The sequence below is a fragment of the Lolium rigidum genome, chromosome 3, assembly GCF_022539505.1.
Source record: "Lolium rigidum isolate FL_2022 chromosome 3, APGP_CSIRO_Lrig_0.1, whole genome shotgun sequence".
NCBI classification, from domain to species: domain Eukaryota; kingdom Viridiplantae; phylum Streptophyta; class Magnoliopsida; order Poales; family Poaceae; genus Lolium; species Lolium rigidum.
In genome coordinates this window covers 381457717-381462244 of record NC_061510.1, presented here as the reverse complement: position 1 = coordinate 381462244, position 4528 = coordinate 381457717, and positions in this window count along the sequence as shown.

Sequence of the window (4528 nt, the reverse complement as noted above, 5' to 3'; positions counted from 1 at the left end):
CATGTACTAATGTTTCGGTTAATACAATTATAGCATGATATATAAACATTTATCATAAACATAAAGATATAAATAATAACCACTTTATTATTGCCTCTAGGGCATATCTCCTTCAATCGACGCCGTCATCAACCGGACCGGATCATCCCCGCCGAACCTCGAAACCATATACTCATCCAGCAGTCTACCGCAGTCGTTTCAGCTGCGGTATCGTCCACCCCACCGGAGCCGCTTCGCCGGATCCGTCGTCCACCGCATCGGATCTAGCTCACCGACACCACTGTGCATTAACCGGATCTGCTTCACCGGCGCCGTGCACGATCTAAACTCTTCTATCTGTCGCTTTTCTATTGCTTGCCTCGCAAGTTCTTGTTTAATCTTGGGGGAACCTCGTTTGTGCTAACGACGCGCCGTTACGTTTTTGCAGATGAGATGAGTAACCATGAAGTGTAATGGCCGTCTCTCCAACCCCAAGTAGCACATGTAGCGTACTTCATCACCGGATCTATCAACCCCAGGAAGATCTCCTGTGACTCCCACAGAGTGCTTCTCCTAATGTAAGTCCCTTGTTTTAGCGCCATGTTCTGGGTTCGTATGCTTGTTTGTCCGAAGCTCTTTTAGTTCATTCCTAGTTATGACCGTAACACCTTGCTATTTTCTACTTCATTGCTAACTTTAAGCGATTGAACATTTTGGTTTGCATTCCCCGCTCCGTAGATGTAGCCATCATAACTTCTATCTTGCTCAGCCGTTGTTACAAAAATTATAGGTATTATAGTAACATCCTCGCTATTATTTAGTTCATGGCCAATTTTAAGTAATTGCACATGTTGGTTCGCATTCCCCGCTCTATAGCTTTTGGCATCGTAACTTCTATATTTGGTTTACATTCCTCGCTCCGTAGATCTAGCCATCATAACTTTATCTTGCTCAGCTCGTTGTTACAAAAATTATGGCCTCGCTACTATGTTGTTTGTGCCAATTTTTTACTCCATGAACATGTTGGCTTGCATTCCCTGTACTACAGTGTGATGCCATTGTTTTGTATCTAGTTCATTGTAAGCTAACAAAGTAAGGACTTAGTTTGGCATGCTATCACTCGCTATCTAGCCCGTAGTACAAATATACTTGTCATACTACTAGATAATAATTTTGCGTGCCATCTTGTTCTTCAAAAGCCGCATTATTGACTTGTTTCTCCGACTTGGCATGACGCTCACATATGGAAAGCTGAACATATTGGTTTGCATTCCCTCTTATACAAGTTCACAGTGTGATCCCACTATATTCCGTATCCTGGTCCATCCTAAGCTCCAAAGCATTAACTATCCTCTATGTGTTGCTCATTACAAGTTTATATCCCGAAACATCTTGATTTGCATCCCCTTCACTATAAGTTCAGGAGTATTATTTAGTTCACGGCCAAAATGAAGTATTTGCACTTGGCACATGTTGGTTCACATTCCCTCCTCTTTAGCTTTTGCCATCGTAACTTCTATTTTTGGTTTACATTCCTCGCTTCCGTAGATGTAGCCATCATAACTTCATCTTGCTCGACTCCTTGTTACAAAATTTATAGCCTGCTACTATGTTGTTCATGCCAATTTTGTACTCCCCGAACATGTTGGTTTGCATGGGACTCGACAGTAGTAAGTCTCGTTGTTTCATTCTAACATGCTCGTTATATTGGTTGTTGGTATGCGGCATGCACTCTTTGTTTGCTTATTGTGCGCATTACAATGATCTTGTTATAACGACGAAATGATGAGTTCCAAATTCTTTGGCAAACAATATTGCGTTGTCTTTGCGTTTCCATTGTTGTCTGTCTTAACTTGTAATGTATTTGTTTCGTATATAGGTGCCGCATGGACAACTTAAAAGATTGCCTGATCGCTTCATTGTATTGCTAGGTTTAATTACCATTCAATTTCTCTCGGGTTCCGTAATATTTTTTCAAAGCCTTGCAGACTGATGTAATATTTAGTTAGTTTTTATAGTTCTTTCGCGCATTTTTTCTTTGGTGCTTGTGGTAAGTGAGGCTATCCGACGTAAATCAATGCTCGCGTAAATAATCTCGACATCTAAATCACGAATTCCCATCCCTTAAACGGCCCAATTAAGTGAAATCACATACGTGCCGGCCCGCAAAATCCTAAAGCGCCTTTTACGCCGGCATATAAACAAAGAACTAAACGGGCCGGCCCACTTACTTATTGGGCCAGCCCACTTGATTTACTGTGGACCCCACACTTTTATTGGGCCGGCCCACTTGCTTTAAGGTGGACCCCACCCACTACTGGGCCGGCCCACTAACTAGTTGGACCAGCCCAATTGCTTTTGTGGTGGTCCCCACATACTAAATGGGCCGGCCCTTTAAGACGAAAGTGGGACCCACTCGTGTTTTTGGCCCGCCCACTAGCGTGTTGGGCCGCCCACTTGCTATATGGTGGACCCCACATACTAAATGGGCCGCCCTTTGACAGAAAGTGGGACCCACTCGTGCTTTTGGCCCGGCCCACTAGCGTGTTGGGCCGCCCACTTGCTATACGGTGGACCCCACATACTAAATGGGTCGGCCCTTTAACAGAAAGTGGGACCCACCGGTGTTTTGGCCCGACCCACTATCTTGTTGGGCCGCCCACTTGCTATATGGTGGACCCCACATACTAAATAGGCCGGCCCTTTAACCGGAAAGTGGGACCCACTCCGTGTTTTTGGCCCGGCCCACTATCTTGTTGGGCCGACCCACTTGCTATATGGTGGACCCCACATACTAAATGGGCCGGCCCTTTAACAGAAAGTGGGACCCACCGTGCTTTTGGCCCGCCCACCGGCTTGTTGGGCCGCCCGTTTGATCTATTGTGGACCCCACGTACTAAATGGGCCGCCCGATAGCGGAAAGTGGGACCCACATGCTAATTGGGCCGGCCCAACAACTTCCCGGGCCGGCCCGCTTGTTTTAAGGTGGACACCACTAGTTAAATTGGTCGGCCCGATAAAGGAAAGTGGGTCCCACATGTCTTGTGGGCCGGCCCTTTTGCCTGTTGACCGGTCAAACGAGTGCATTCGGTCCGGCCCACATGTTTAGTGGGCCGGCCCGTTAAAGTTTTGACCAGTCAACCTTAGAGGTTAGGCCCGGCCCACGTAACTAATGGACCAGCCCAGCTATATAGTTGACCGGTCAAACTAAGTCAGCTGGCCCGGCCCGCAAATTTAATGGGCCGGCCCGCTTAAGACGTGGCAGGCCTCGTGTGGGCCTACCATCTACCACGGGGTTTCAGCCGGTTAACGCCGTTAACTGCGGCTAACCGCGTCCGCCACGTGTCGGCTTGCATGACGTCGCCAGTCAACGGGCTCCCGGAAACACTTGGGCAACGGTCCGATTTTCCGTGGCGGAAGGGCGCCCAAGCGCAACGGACCGAAAAAATCGTCGTAGGACTTTGCCTGACGCAGTTTCGACAACAGAACCCATATCGTCGGGTTAGGCCCATAGGCGACGAAAAATGCCCCTTAGTTGACGATTTTGGGACGTTGTCTATCAGAACTTTTCTTGTAGTGTATGATCCCTAGGCCTTGTTTTCAAGCATTGAAACACCGTTTACGACCAGTTCCGCTACATTTTTTTTGCTGCCATTTTTATTTCAGATTGCAATGACCACTCATAATCATCCATATTACTTGTATTTTACTATCTTTTCGCCGAACTAGTGCACCTATACACCTGATAAGTGTATTGGGTATGTTGGGGACACAAAAGACTTCTTGTATCGTAATTGCAGGGTTGCTTGAGTGGGATATCTTTGACCTCTACCTCCCTGAGTTCGATAAACCTTGGGTGATCCACTTAAGAGAAACTTGTTGCTGTTCTACAAACCTCTGCACTTGGAGGCCCAACACTGTCTAGAAGAATAGAAGCGTGCATAGACATCAATTATCCATAAAGTCCCTATGATGTTGGGGGTAGCCTCAAACAGTAATTTATCAATTTAAGACTATCAGGAATACCATGACAAGGATTCTTACGGATAAGATCATTAAGCCTCCCCCAAGCTTTAGCAATACTTTCTCCAACATGAGGCCAACAATTATAAATATGACAGCGATCATCATAAGCTTCTTTAGGAGTATCGTATTTGAGATAGAAGGATTTCCTCATACATTCCCAATCAAGGCGACATTTAGCATCTAGAGATATAAACCATATGCGAGCATCACCAGAAAGAGATAGATATAATAATTTCCTCTTCACATCATCATGAGGAATATCAGCTAATTTAAATAAAGAGCATAGATCTTCAATACAATGTAAATGCCCCATAGGAGTTTGACTTTTATCCCCTCTAAAAGTTGGTTTCATAGCTTTCTTGGCAATACCAATAGGATTTGATATGCCACCTTAGCTTCAGGTGGGTTTTCTTCATTCTCTTTAACAGATCGAACATATTCATATAAAGCTAGGCGCATTTCATCACGGCTTGACATACCCATGATGAGAAAAATAGTAAATATAAAAAACAATAAGAGCGTC